Consider the following 15,972-nt stretch of genomic DNA (forward strand, 5'->3'; position numbering starts at 1 on the left):
GGTTTTCTATGCCAGTGGTCAGCAACATTCTCTATAAAAGGCCAAATAGTATGTATATTTGGCCTCTGTGCCAGAAGGTCTCTGTCACAACTATTCAACCCTATAGCAGTAGCTTGGATACAGGTGTAATTTCATATGCAAAGATATCTGGAGTGCAACCTAGACACAACCATTTTTAACTGCTCCCCATGTGATTGTAAATTAAACTTAGAGTTAAAAAAAACCCCTGTTGCTAAGCCTAGATAGATAATTGTCAGAATAATCTGTACCTGTGAGGAACAGGTACAGAGAAAAAATATGCAGATTCATAGAAGCCATTACAATATCTACTGATTCAGAAAGGCCAATGGGGAGGGTAGGTAATATATTCCATTATTAAATGCTTTATAGGAGAATTTTATGATATACCATGTTTAAATCACTGTATTAAGAAAATGGAATATATGCTAATAATGATTTCTTTCTTTATCCTTATCATATATTTTCTGCATTAAATAATAATTTTCTTCAAGCATTGGTAGATTAAAACAAAGATAACTTGAAGGAGTTGGCTTAAGAATTTGAAAATCTTAAATTTACTTACTTGGATCATGATGGAATATCGATACTTGGCTGGGCAGACCTAGTTATTTCTCTAAAGTAAAGAAGAAGGATCATCCCATCTTTACTTTGGTTTAACATCCAAAAGGTCCATAAGATGGTGTCTAAGGACTGAAGATGGGCCCAGAGGGGAAGAAAAAGGGCTATGTGGACTATACGATCTAATCTGCCATGAGAAGACCCCAACCTAACATTATCCTGCTCTGTGAATTTTCTTAAAGCATATGAGTCTTTGTGTCAACTTAAACTTTGCATTACAGGTGTGTATCTCATATATCTTAAAAATTTAATTATAGGCTTTTAAAAATCATTTGAGATCAGTACTACTTTTTCAATCTGTAAAAGACAAAGATGAGTTCTTACACATATTCATTTCTGAATTCTAAACACTTTCAAAAGAACCTCAAATATAGTAGACACAATAAAAAATTATTTAATGAAGGAATATAGGGAGAGAGAAATTCCATGTAGAAGACAAGATGCATTTTTAGAATACCAAAATTCTGGAAGATTATGAGGGACTGTGTCACAGGTATTCCTTTGCCTGAAAAGATAGGTCTCCAAACAAATTCCACAGGTATGGGGCCTTGTTCCTAGAGAAACACATAAGTCTAGCCAGTGGTTCTCAACATTTTTGGGCTTAGGGACTGGTTTCATGCAAGACAATTTTGCCACAGACTGTGGGATGGGTGCTAGATTCTGATAAGCCTACATAGCCTAGGCCATAGACCCACAGCCTACATCCATAATGTGTACTGTTTACAGTAGGGTTCATGCTCAATCTACTGTCACCACTGCAGATGTGACAGGAGCTGGGGCTCCAGCAGTGATGCCAATGATGAGGCATGGCTGTAAATACAGATGAAGTTTCACTGGCTCTCTGGCCTCTCACCTCCCACTATGTGATCTAGGCTGGTCCATGGCCCAGGGGTTGGGGACCACAGAATATAACATCAAATCACATAGATACAGTTACATCATAGGCATCATCTCTCTTGCTGACTGACATTCCCTGGAGAAGCCATGAAAATAATCTCCATTTCTTCATTCCTGTAACTTTAAAGACAAAAACATCAACTCAAGATTCAGTTCTATGGAATTCTTCCACAGAAGAATTTTGCAGAACATTTGATCAAGTAATAGCCTTTAATCACTTTCATTAGGTTTTCTAAAAGTGGGTGGCTAAAGCTGTCTTACCTTCCCACAGGGATGGTAGTTCATTCCTTTTTGGATCCTGAATCACAGTGAAGACCTTGGCCCATTTTCAGAATCTCAGCGCCTTAGGTTTTTATGGCCTCCTATAAACCCATTTTTTTGCATCTCCCTGGACAGCAATCACAAGGCTCAGTTTGCCAAGCCAGGAAATGTAATGTATTTTTCCAGGAGCAACTGGCTTCTTGGGAGCACTTCTGGCAATGGCATGGTCCCCTTTGAAGTTGAAGTTGCCTACTGTTCTAACTTGTGTTTTTAAGATGCATGATGAACTGTTCAGGTTGCCGTGCTTGTGAGTATGCTGTTTTCCTTTCAACTCACCTCAGAATAATGAGGAATGTATATTCATTTGATCCACATGGAAAAAAATAAAGCTGCTGAATACAATTGGGGTGGGGATCCCATAGATGGAATTTCTATAAATTTAAATCTTAATGCTGGCAGGGATATAGAGGCCACCTAGTCCAACTTCTTACCCAGTGTAGAAATTTGCTACATAATGATCCTGAGCAGAAATAAGTCAATATCTGCAGAAAACTTTTGGGTGATAGGGTAATAACTACTAAAATCCAACCACTTTATCACTGGACTGCTCTAATTGTTTTAAAGTCTTTCCTAATACTAAGTCGGAATCTGCCTTCACATAGATATTTTCACCGGTCACAGCTCTGACTTTGGAGCATTGCAGAATAAATCTGATTCCTCTTTGACCCAATAGCTTCTCACTCCATATCCTTCATTTTCCAATCTCAATTTCTCCAGCTGTTTTGACTATACAATATTTACTAATCAGAAACATCTGTCAGTATACATCTTAAAGTATCTCATATTCTTTCGGAATAGTTCATTGGAGCTTACTACTTCTTGTTATTGAAACTTGATAATTCAATCAATCCAAACTCTTATCACTTGGACATTTTTGTTAGCAGCCTCGCCACCTCATGGGGGCTCACAGCTAATCAGGAACGGCGGTAAAAGTTAGATGTTTTCCACTCTCCAGTAGCCTCTCAACATCGTCAAGACAGGTGCCATTATCATTCTCAATTATATGTGAGAAAATTGAAGGTCAGAGAGGTTCATAAATTTGCTCAAGGCCACACACAGCTCCTTCTTTCTGCCTGCAAAGCCCTTAATTAATAACCTACATTGCTTCTCTCAAAGTTAAGGCCAACCCACACTCGAGTTATTGTTAAAATAAGTTGCTGTTGGAGCAGGACTTTTTCCGTTTTATTGTTTGGTGTGTGGTTTGTTTGGGTTCATTTCTTTTCTCACCATGACCATGATACTGTGTGCTTTCACATGCAATTTATGAATTTGGTTTTTATAGCCAATCTATGGGATTCATTTTTTTATATGCTGAAGACTACAGCTCTCTTCCCCAAAGTCACATTGCTAGCAATAGGATCACCTCCGAGTCTGTTTCTAGTGATCATTTTCTTTTGATTACCAATTACTGTGTACTGTTTCTTTGTAAATACATTGTGAGTTCTTTTGTTTGTTTGTTCTTGGGTTTTTTTGCTTACTGGATAGTATAAGTGATGCACATGATGAACGATATGGATTGTATCATCTTCCTGTAGTTATTGTGGCGTTTTGCTATGGTAGGCAGTCAAATTCTGATGGATCTCCTTGAACTGTCATGTCTTGGTTTTAGAATTTATTAAAGACGAGAAAATTTGGCTTTCAATTTGCATCTTGAATAGCATCCTTTCTCATCAGCCTCGCTTTTCTGGGACCTCAGCTAAATTCCCAGAGTGCTCACCAAAGTGTCTCTACTAAACCCATGGCTGAACTCTCAGATTGTACAGTTCTGGAACCTCCGCCCGGCACTCAGCCATCCACCAAATATTCTCTGCCAGGTCTTCCCAAACATGCCCTGTTTGGAGTTCATCAAGTTCGATGTTAGCTATAGATTTTTTATTGTAGATGTTCTACGTTGAATCTAAGAACTCCCCCTCTATTTCTAGTGTACCTTGAGTTTTTTCATGAATTGGCGTTGAATTTTGTCAAATGCTTTTTCTGAAGCTATTGATAAGATCACTTGTGTTTTTCCTTTTTTTCTTCTTTAGCCTGTTGATAAATCACATTAGTTAATTTTAGAATGTTGAGCCAGACATGCATATCTGGAATAAATCCCACGTAGTGATGATGTATAATGATTCTTTATACGGAGTGAGATTAGATTTGTTAATATTTTATTGAAGATTTTTGCATGTATGTTCAGAAGGTCACTTTTTATACTCATCCAGATATCAGTAAATCCAACCCTGGAGAATAATTATGGAAGCTTCCAGAATGACAGAAGTATAATAAGCAGAATTTGTCATCCATTTATAGTCATTTGAGCAGGATTACTCAGAGCTTTTGAGAAGAGGAAAAATTGAGTTCACAAAGGAGAGGCAGACCCTGTCAAAAAAAATGTAAGGACATAAGCCCAGACAGTGCCAAAGGGAAATCAGAAAAAAAGTCAGAAAATCAGGAAATCTCAAAAAAGTCAGTACATTGAGAAAGGAATTAAAGATGATGGTAGGAGGATAACATATTGATAAAGTCTAGCCAATTAAGTGATTATTAACATAAATAACTAAGGGATGATAAAAGGCTGTTTGTAAATATTGCATTTAAATATAACATTTTTAAGAAGTGGGAGGACAATTAGCATAGAAGAGGATATAACTATGTAAGACTTGTAAATAGAAAACTAAAAGACCCAGCCTGTGAAAGGTTTTTATATTTATTAATGTGGGGGGATTTTAGAAAAACTGATAACTCTTTGTATTAAAGCAATGTTTATCTGAAATTATCAAACCCTTTGGTTTTACTTTCCATTGTTTTTTCTCCCTTCTATTATGTTTCAGTAAACTAAGTTTGATGTTTACTATTAAACACAGCGAGAACAGTTTGTGGGGCCCCCTCTTCTTTCTTCCTTCTTGGGTACCCCTGCCCCGGTTCACCTCCCTGGGGAGGGCAAGTCTTTCTGAGGACACTGGGCTCCTCTACTCTCAGGGAAATATTCTTTGATATAAGCCAGTCCTAGTGGTTTTATCTTCCATGCCAAGTACCTAAAAGACTCAATTCCTAATTCTGGAAAATTTTTCTGGGGAAACCTCTGGGAACATTTTCATCTTATTTAAAAATAAGCAAAATGTAGCACATTCCATTTTCTACCTCTAGACATTAGAGCCTCACCTCTGACACATTTGAACTCTCTGTAACCTTGGGTAAGTTGTTGGGGTTTGATTTCTCGTACTTGAGTTTCTTCGGGTACAAACTGGAGATAGTAATAGGTAAAACCTACCTCGTGGGTTCGTAATGAGGATTGAAACATGTAAACCCCTCAGAATAACACCTGACAGAAACCACACACATATAGTTGGTGTTATTACTATTATAATTTTTATTAGGGTCATGGAAAGTACTTGGATTAAACCTGATCAGATGTTGTTACTATGGCTTCCCCTGGAGTAAAAAAAAAAAAATCTAATTTTTCTCTCTCCTTTCCAGTTCATTTTTCTTTGCTAAAAGTGCTGAAAATAAAATCCAGGTTTAGCGATTCATCTTCCCTTCTATCTCATGTGACTTTGACACCAGCTTCTAGTCAATGCTTTTAAAACCTTACTACTCTCTATAAGAATATTTTGGACCTTTCTAAACTTCAAACAGTTTCCATCTCCACCCTTTCAAATTTCTCTTTCTTCATATTTGGGATTAGTCTGTGCCTGGCATTATCTTCTAAAAAGTTTCTTGGGATTTATCTAGTAGCTCTGATGACTAATCCTTCTGTTCCTAATTCTTTCTCATTGGAATTATTTGTGATTTTAAAATCAGAATTATATCTTTTAAAAAAAAATTAAAGAATCTGTCTGCCATGGGATCGTACTTACTTTTCCCTCTATGCACATTTTGATCTGCTTACCCAAAGCCAAGGTCACATCAGATCTGCCCAGCAAAAATAATTATAATGATTATAGGAAAAGCAGATGTCTGAGAAACTAGAAACAGACTCAGGGACCTATCAGTTTGCCTGCTAGGCGGGCAGGGGAGGAACATGCCTGTCAGTGTAACCCTGTCTGCAGGTGGAAGTTAGAAGATGGAAGAGTATTAATCTAAATTTTAAAATAATAGTGCTCTTCTTTGGGTAGACAAAACAGTTTTTGTAATTGCAATGGTTCTTGAATCCGGTTTTAGCTGAATAGTATTCTCTCTGCTAGATAGAGAATTTATCTAAGCACTTCTAATCTGGCTCCCTCTAACTGACAGTATATCTCACAAATAACCGATAAGTTGCCTAACGCTTGACTTTCTCATCTAAAGCGGGACATTTTTCAGAATAAACATGGGGTTCTAACATAACTAGATTAAGACAATAAGTCTGAATTGAAGAAGACCCAGAAAATCAACCATGCTCAATCATCTACCCGTGTTAGAGCTTTCATTTGTTGAAGTTATTTTGGCAACATAAAAGTGAAAGAAATATTTTATATTTTTCCTTGTGTTTGCCCATATGCAAGGACATGTGTTGTGCGTGGGGAGAGGTGTATCTTTGGAGATATTTATAATGAATTTATGCTGTCTAATCACAGCATTTAAAAATAGATTAAGAGCCACATAAAAATACAATGCATAGGTAATTTTTTCCTAAGCCTTAAATTAGCTAGCGGGCTGGAAAGTGTCAGTATACAAGGGGTTAAGGAACAGCTGATGCCTCATGGAAACTTTGTAAAACATTCTATTTATAAACAATTCTATTTGGATATCACAATTGCTATCATGCTATTGGCTTGTTTTATTTTTATATCTTAGAAAGTTTCCATGAAGGAGTTTGAGCTCAGAGATATCTTTCTTTAAAAGCTGGTGCCTATTTCCACTTATTTGATTTTGAACTTGTCAGGTTGTCCAGAATTTGCTTAATTTCCCTAGAGACGTACATGTATTCTCATATGAATTCAATAAGATCATAAGTTCACGTTAAGGAAAATCTAAGAAAATGTTAATTTCACACACCTGTGTTATTGTTTTGACTAAAGCATATCAAAGACACATGAAATCGTAGAAGTGTGATATTCTGGATGCTTAAGAAATTGTTTCCAACCAAGTTTCAAACAATAAGGCCACTGTTTTATACATCAGCATGACAATATAGTTCACAATAACCTGTATTTATTTTTCAAAACAGCTAGAAGCCTAATCATTGAATGTTTCTAGGATAAAGAAAGGCAAAATATTTAAGGTGATAGATATCCGAATTCCACTGATTTGATCTTTGCAAATTATAGGAATGTATTAAATCATCTCAAAAAATATGTACATCTATTGTGTATCTATAAAATAATTTAGAGCACACTCCTTAGGCATTGTGAAGAAGTCAGCACCACATATGCAGATCAGCATGAAATGTAACCTATTTGTTACAGAAATAATGCTGGAGTCTCAGAAAGCAGCTAAAGCCTTGATCTATTAAAAATAAATTGGACAAATGCTGGGATCCCTTGGAAACACCTGTTATCAGCACCTCTTCAAAGGCCTTTTGATGTTGGCAAACTGGGACTTGAAGAACATCTCTACAGAAGTATGGTAATCGATTCCTACACAGATCTTAGGTTGTAACGGTGTATGAGAGGATGCATAACGGTGTATTTTGTTGTTTTGAGAAAACAGAGGCTAGAATCATCCAACTTCTGGTCAGCAGCACCCGTCTTAATTTCTCTCACACACTCTACTAGCACAGTATAATTTTCAGTTTGGACCTGTGGTCTTCCTTTCCACGATGCCTTCTATTAAAGTTTCTTCATAATCCTGGGCTCTGTCTTTCTTACTCTTTCACTTCTCTTTATACAGCATTGTAAATAAAATTAGACTTACTGTAATTCATTTTTAATCTCTGTGTTTTTGCTCAATCATTCTGTCAGATGGAAAATATCTAGCCTTTCATCTCTGATATTTATCTTTATGTAAAGCTGCCTGGACTTAGGCAGGAAATCAGAATAGCTATTTCCTACTTTGTGAAGATACTTGTGCCCATAGCCCTGGTGCTTTCTTTTTTTTTTTTTTTTGCAGTTTTTGGCCGGGGCTGGTTTTGAACCTGCCAGCGCCCCACTCCTTTGAGCCACAGGTGCCACCCAAGCCCTTGTGCTTTCTTAAGGTTAATTCTAAACACAAGAGAGTTGATAAGATCCTGAGCTGAAATTAAAGGGAGCAGAGATAATTATGAAAATAATGTAGATAATGATATTGAAAGCAATAAAGAGCAAAATAACTATCCAAAATTGTTTTTTTTAATTTTTTTTTATTAAATGATAGCTGTATACATTAATGCAAACATGGGGTACAGCGTAGTGTTTTCATATACAATTTGAAATACTTTCATCAAGCTGGTTAACATAGATTTCATGTCATTTGCTTAGTCATTGTGTCAAAACATTTATATTCTAGTTCTAGAAAAGTTCACTTGTACCCTTGTTAGACAGATATATAGGTGATCTTTCAGGTCACCCTCCCACCACCCGGCCACCCTTCTCCCCTCCCCAACCCCCTCCCCATATTATTGGGCTAGAATTAAGTTGTAGCTTTCATTTGAGAGCTATAAATTAGTTTCACAAAAGGGCTATGTACATTGGGTACTTTTTCTTCCATTCCTGTGATACTTTGCTAAGAAGAACATTTTCCAAAATTGTTAATAAGTCAATCTCGGGACAGGTTCAAAATATTCCTCCTGAAGACAAAGAAAATGACCATTAGGAAAGCGTGGTAGACATGGATAACTAGAAAATAGATTTCACATATAGATAACTCTCATTCCTACAGGATAGGTGGAAAGACTGGAATAATATCAAATAGATGACATAAAAGAAAAATGTCCCAAATTAAAAAGTCTGAAATAATACAAGAAACTCTTCATGTTCAAAGAGAACTATAGCCTGCTTCTCTCTCTCTCTCTCTCTCTTTCATGCACACATACACACAACACAGAGAAAAAGTTTTGAGGCATATATACCAAGTTTACAAACAAACAAAGAAAAAAAAACAATAAAGAATTTATATGCTGTTAATGAAGATTAAGGAAATTTCATCTTTTTGTCATAACTATATTGACGTCATAAATGTTTAATCCTTCCATACTAACTTTATCAATAGTAAGAATTCAAAGTTTCCTTCAGCTGACAAAGGTGTTTCTTTATCAAACACTTCCATTCACTAAAAGAAAGCAGTCTGTGGTTCATCTTAAAGAAGGCATGCACACATTTGGCTTTTATTGTGAAACCTCTCAGTTTATTTTAATAGGGTACAATGGAGAAAGAAACACTCTCTAATAACACACTCGCTCCCGTAACTTCAAAGGTGTTTCTGTGTCGAACACTTCTGTTCACTGAAATGAAGCCGCTTATGATGAATCTTTAAGAAAGTGCCCTTACATTTGCCTTTTATAACTGAATGTGTGTATGTGCGGGTATATGCGTATATCACACACGTCTGTAATATGAACCTATGGAGAAAGAAGTATATTCCATTAACACATTCTCAGTGTTTTGCTTACAAAGGTGTTCATGCATCAAACGTTTCCATTCACCGAAAGGAAACAGTCTGTGATGCATGTAAAAAATAAAAATGTCTGCTTCAGATCTTTGCAATCCTTCTGTCAGCATTTATTATAAAGACACAACAACTGTTTTTCCATTATTGATGCTCTTCTTCAAAACCTCTAAAATCCAAACAAATGCCAGAGGACTTTGCCTTTTAGGTTGTTAACATGTGGTTACATGTTCAGAAGGAAAGTCCTGGGGTCCAAATACAAACCCATTTATGGGGGAGTTTCAGTTGCTGCCACTTTTTGTATTTTTCTTTTGACACGGCCTAATTTTTATTCTCTGAGGAGAAGTGCTTCTCTGGGTGTAGGGTCTGCTACTCTCTTGCCACCACCGTCCTTCTTTATTCTGTATGACTATGGTTCCCCCCTTGAGAGAATCTTTATTGTTTGACACATTGTTCTTATTGTTTTAGGTAGATTTCCCTTTGCTGAGATCCCGAGGGCTTAATTTACGATTTGGACAAATTCAATGAAAATTATTTGCCTGACATTTAAAAGAAAATACATGAAAAACAAATGTTACTTCCTCTTCTAAATACCGTTGGTGCTTTCATACACTCTCAGAAGTCACCTCTATTCATCAAAGGCTGTTTACTATAAACAGCTGTGAATCTTTGCCTGAAGGTTTATTTCTGGGACAGACTGTGGGATCTGTGTACAAGGTGCATGTGGAAGTTTCCAGAAGCAACCTCCGACCAGTGATGCCCAGGGAGATGTTTTGCTGTATCCCAGATTCTGAGCCCCAAATTGGGAGAACTTTAAGGTATATCTTGTGTGGTTTTTAGGCACTGCCCAGCAGGACTGGACGCCCCTCTCCATCAGGAGTGTTGTCAAGGTCTGGCAGCGGGTAAAGAAAAGGCAAGGAAGTGACTAAGGGAGGACAGCAGGACCCAAGTTGTAGCTAGGAACCAAACTGCAGATAGGAACTGTTCCCTGGTGGGAACATACACAGAAAGGAGTTCCTAGTGACCTTTAACTGACCTAGGGCTGTTACCAGGTAAATAACACAGCGTTCCTAGCTACAAGCTGCTCTCTGCCCTTAGCCACTTCCTTGCCACCTGTTTACTAATAGCTTTGATAACACACTGGCTTTCTTGTGGTTTATTGGCTTTCTTCTCTATTTTCATTTTCATTTTACACTCTCTCATCAATGCTTGCTGGGCTTATTGATCAAATGAAAGCACTTGTACTGTAATTTTTGTCTCAGAATCAGATCCTTACAAAGCCCAAATAAGACAATTGGTATTCGAAATAATTGTGGAAAGCAACCCTTTGAGATGAGATTCTGAACCAGACTCAGCCTGAAGAAGCTCCTTGAGGGACTTGTCTTCATTGGATTTTGGACTTTGGGAAAAGGGGAGGAGGGGTGTGACCTGTGCATCCACATCACTAAGATAGGACCAAAGGTGACTCCTTTATAGCTCTTATGAATGCAAAGGCACCCAGGAGGGAGCTTGCACTCATAATCAGACACATTACTTAATATGTGACCCAGGGAAAAGTGAAGATCCATATGTACATTAGCCCTGAAAGAAGTCACAGTCCCTGAAATCTGAATGCTGGTCCAGACCAGGGAAATAGGAAAGCCCAGCCAGGTAACTCTGAAGTTTGATGCCTGCAGCATCAGAAGGATCTGGGAAAGAAACTATATGACAGATAAGAAATACCTCTATGCTTAGATTTTGTAGAAAAGTTATGTACAGTCAAATGTGAAAATTGAAAATGTATCATAGAGAGCACCTGAGCCAGTGAGGGTGCAGGAAGTGAAACACGCCCAAATGAAGTCCTGAAGACAGACTGCTCCACAGAGTCATTGTAACCCCTGAAGCCAGGCTTGCAAATTAAAACCGGCTCAGAAGCAAGCTGATGTTGAGATTCCAAATTAAAATATATGGAGTCTCAAAAAGGGGGGATGAGAGAGGATACCCAGGAAGGATGAGGTCTAGGAGAACAGAGGTCTTCTCAAGGAGACCCCAAAGATAAAACTGCAGGGTCCTCTCCACGGTGACTCAGCTCTTAGAAATTTGTAGACTTAACTTCCTGGGACTGGAAATTTCTGCTTCTGTGAAAGATTGTAGTTGTGTGGGGGGCTGGAACAGCTTCCCTGGGTTGATTCGAACTGACCAGTGAAAAAGGTACCTGTGGGCTGGAACTTTTTGACTGGGAATAAGAAGGGAAAGACCAAGCCTGGCGAGGAGTGCAGCCATGTTGAATTCTTCTATGCTATTTGCTCCGCTGGCTGAAATAAAGCCCTTCCTCTTATAAACATGGTGCTTGGGTGCTCTTTCTCTCCTTTGGGCTTCATCTTCCTGCAACAAGATCATTCCCTAGAGGTTATAGGTGTGAGCAGCACAGAAGTATAATATTTTGTTTCCCTGAAAAGCTCCAATAAGAGTCACAAGGAAGACGCACTGACATACTGATAAACTAGTTCTGTTTAAAAAATTAGTTAAAAAACAATTCATGTTCCACGGGCTATCAGTATAACGTCCTGAAAATGAAGTTAGGAATATTTGAACATAGCAGCTTTTGTGAGCCAACACAATCCACACTCCAGCACACCACTGGGAAGACTTCTAGATTTCTGGAGCAAATCCATGCCATGTTCAGGAGAGAATTATTCACTAAGAAGCTGTCCAAATGCTTATCATGGCCCCTGAAGGAAACTGAGCATCTGAACATGAAATATCTCATAACAATAACTGCCCTTCATAAGCTTTAAACAAGTCATAAGATTGTTCAGAAACACAAAGATGTCTTATTGTAAGATGAAGAAGCACCTTCAGAGTAGGTAACAGGCTAATCCAGAGGGCACAAATAATTATATGAATAACTTACCCAGACCTCTCCCCTCTGCCATGTCACTGAAAAATTTTACACTATTACTGCTCCTTCAGCTCACCTGTATGGCCTTGTTAATGGTAGAGAAAAAAGCCCTCACATTTTATTTGTTCTATTGGCAGAAGTTAATAAGGGAGTGAATAAATAAATAATAAACAACAACAACAACAACAACAAAAAAAAAACACTGGGCCTATTCCACCTTGTGGTATCTGGGAAAGATGGTGGTGAAGTGAAATCCTCCAAGGAAACATAATTTTGAGATGCATACTTAACCATGGATTTGGTGTGGAGGAAGGAGTGGCCTCGAGTTAAAAAATAAATGGACATGTGGGTATTGGTTCCTAGCTTAGCTCATCTTGGAAGGCATAATGCTGAAAGACTGAGTACAAAAATGTCTGGAGTAAAGGCACAGGGACAGATCTGTGCGTTATAAGAACTGTGCATCATAAGAGGCTGTGTCCTTGAGAAAATGGAACACGTGGCTCTGGGAACAGGATTCAAATAGATCCAACCTCTCCTACCATCTCTGCCAATGACACACAGTAGAGTTTGTGTGTCATGCCATGAGACACGTGTATCTGTGTTTGTACCATGAGAAGGGTGGTACAGTAGAAAATTTTAAAATACCTTATGTTTGGAATGGTGCCTAAGGGAATGAGAAAAATAAGTGAACAGGACACATGGTAGAGTTACTTGGTGATGAGGGGTCCTTCTGAGATTAGATAATCTTTTGCCATGGCACCCATTTGCTTGCTTGAGTAAGTTCCTAGAAGGGACCTTGGAAACTCCAGTTGTGAAGAAAATTCAGACATCAAAGGATTTGCTGATGGGATTTGAAAGTCATTAAAAGACATTATTGGCATGGCTAATTCAACATGCTCTATCATCACCGTTCACTGTTTTGGAAAAAAAGCAAAACTAGGAAAAATTTGATAACAGAAAAGACTTAATAAGCCAAGAGATCTCGAGAAGATAAATGGGTCAGAGAGTGAGTTATGTGGGTGGCTAGATGGAAAGTGAAGACATAGAGGAAGTGGAAGTATAGAATGGGATTCTGGACATTAGGAATCTGTAAGTGTGGTAGTTGTATGTTATAACAATATCTAGGTGGTGGCCATGACAGTGGGTGATAGACTGTCTATAAAACAGCTTAGCTCTCCTGGCTCTTTAATTCCCTACTTACAAAATCCGGAGAGAAGGCTTATATGTAAATGTAGAATTAAAGGAACTGTGTGCCCATGGTATTAAAAGGTTAGTTACATGACACACCTTTGGATGTTAAAAAAGGTTTGTTAAAATTATGAAAGTTAATTGGTACCAAAATGAATAAGCAAATGTGTCACTTAAGAAATCATAGATTGTTCAAGATAAAATTGCTGATCTCTCTTAGGAAACTCCTCAGTAAGCCAAGTATAACTGACAAGTGTGTGTATATATATATATATATATTTGGAGACAAGAGGCCTATATCCTAGACCTCATTGATCCAACTCAGTTGTAGATATCAAAAGAATGAAGTTTACTTCATTGATAAAATATTGTAGCTTTACTCCAACCTGACACTCTAGAAAATGCCTTTAATTCCTGAAATTAGATTCAAATGCTTCATTCGATTGGAAATCCTTTGAAGGAAGGGATCATTATTTCATGCATATTTACAACGTCCTCCATCTTTAGCACTGTGCCTGGACCACGGTTGGTCCTCAGAAGTGTTTGTGAAATTGAACAGTGGAGTTGAAGATCAGACGAAGCTTAACAGAAGGTCATGGATTTAGACCCAGGTGCAGGCAGAGCAATGTAAACTTCATGGGAAACTGTCAAAGCACAGCTCTCATGCTATGGCACAAGAATTCTTTGGCAAATGACTTTATCCATGATCTCATGGCTTAATTGTAGAAAGGAAAAAAACCAGGTGTCCTGATTACTGTTCCACTGTGTCCAAGAGAGAGAGAGACATCAAATACATTTTCAGACAATGATTTGAAAAAGAATGACTGTCCAAACAAGTCTGGGATAGCAACTTGGTTCTGTGATAGCAAATGTTCGGGTAAGATTCAGGGACAAGTTGAACTGACAGATGTATACCCTCTCCCTAAAAATACATCTAAATGGCTAACAGGAAGAAAAACATTTATGAATTAATGATTTATGTCATGTATGCCAGAAAGACTGTTAATTATCTAACCTCTATCTAAGAGGATACTAATAGCATATTAACTACCTCTCTGACAACTGTTTTTGCATACCGGCATCATAATTCATTTAACCAATCCTCTGTATCAATGAACATTTAGGTGCTCAAATTTTTAAATACAACATCCGTAGTATTTAAGTAGATTTTAAAATTAGAGGTAAAAACAAAATCGTTTTGACCAAAGTACATTATTTGAACAATAATAATTTTTAATTCAACTTGTTAATATGTTGTTTGGGATATTGCATCCTTATTTATAAGTGAAACATGTTTGTAATTTCCCTTTATAATAATATAGTTTTTCTAATTTTAATATCAGGTATATCCAGATGAAGTAGAAAGATTTTGAAGTATTTCTTATTTTTCTATTGTCTGTAAGATTTTGAATGATCAGTTTTTTTGAAATTATCTCCTATTTTTATTTATAAAAATAAATATCCTCTATTTTTTGAGACTTTGAAAAAATAAAGACGTTAACTGATGACTCCATACTGAACCTCAGAGTCAAAGCAGTCTATGATAGACATACTTTTATCTGACAATATGAATGTTACTTTTTTACATTATTATTATTTAAGGAAAGCAAAATCATGAATGTTGAATATATACTGAAATAAAAATGACGTACATGTATCTGAGTATTTATTTTGTCAATTGGCAAAATTCTAGAAATGTAAGTGTATGTTGAAGAACATTCACAGTTTAATTATCAACAGCTCTCAAATTTCTCTTAGAACAGGATGCATCACCCATTCTCCTGCCAACACTCTTGATTGCTTACTTTTTGGATTTTTTGTCAGACAGATACAATAATTATAAACTTTAATTGTTTAGCTTGCTTTTGTTTAGTTACTACGGGTGGTTATCTTTTCACTAGGCTCTTGTGGAGGTCTCAGCTCCAATATCACCTCCTCAAAGGTGCTTTCTCAAATTTTCACCTAAAGTACAGCCTCCCCTGTGTCATATTTTATTTTATTTCATTTTTTGAAATATATGATCATGTTCATTTTCCTTAGGTATTTTTCATAATTTCTAATTATTTTCTTTTTTCTGGTATTTATTAATTTTTAATTAAAATCATAATTGTATACATTTATGGGGTACAATGTGATGATTTGCTATACAATATGGAATGCTTAAATCAAACTGATTAACATAGCCATCACCTCACTTATTTTTTTATGGTAAGACATTTAAAATTTACTCTTAGTTATTTTGAAATATACCATTGCATTGTGGACATTAGGTGAGATCCCACCAAATACCCTTCCTCCTCCTACCAATCACCTTCCCCCTTCCCTTTCCTTACCCCTCCCCCCTTGCTAGGCTATATTTGTGTTTTATCATTTGTATGAGTGTATAAGTGCTTACATATTGGTTTCATAATAGTATTGAGCACAATAGATACTTTTTTCTATTCTTGAGATACTTCACTAAGAAGAATGCATTCTAATGCCATCCCCATAAACATAAAAAATGTAAAGTTTCCATCTTTTTTGTGGCTGCATACCGTGTTTCCCTGAAAATAAGACCTACC

Source organism: Otolemur garnettii, unplaced genomic scaffold (assembly GCF_000181295.1).
Source record: "Otolemur garnettii isolate 467f Iridium unplaced genomic scaffold, OtoGar3 scaffold00018, whole genome shotgun sequence".
Taxonomy (NCBI): Eukaryota; Metazoa; Chordata; class Mammalia; order Primates; family Galagidae; genus Otolemur; species Otolemur garnettii.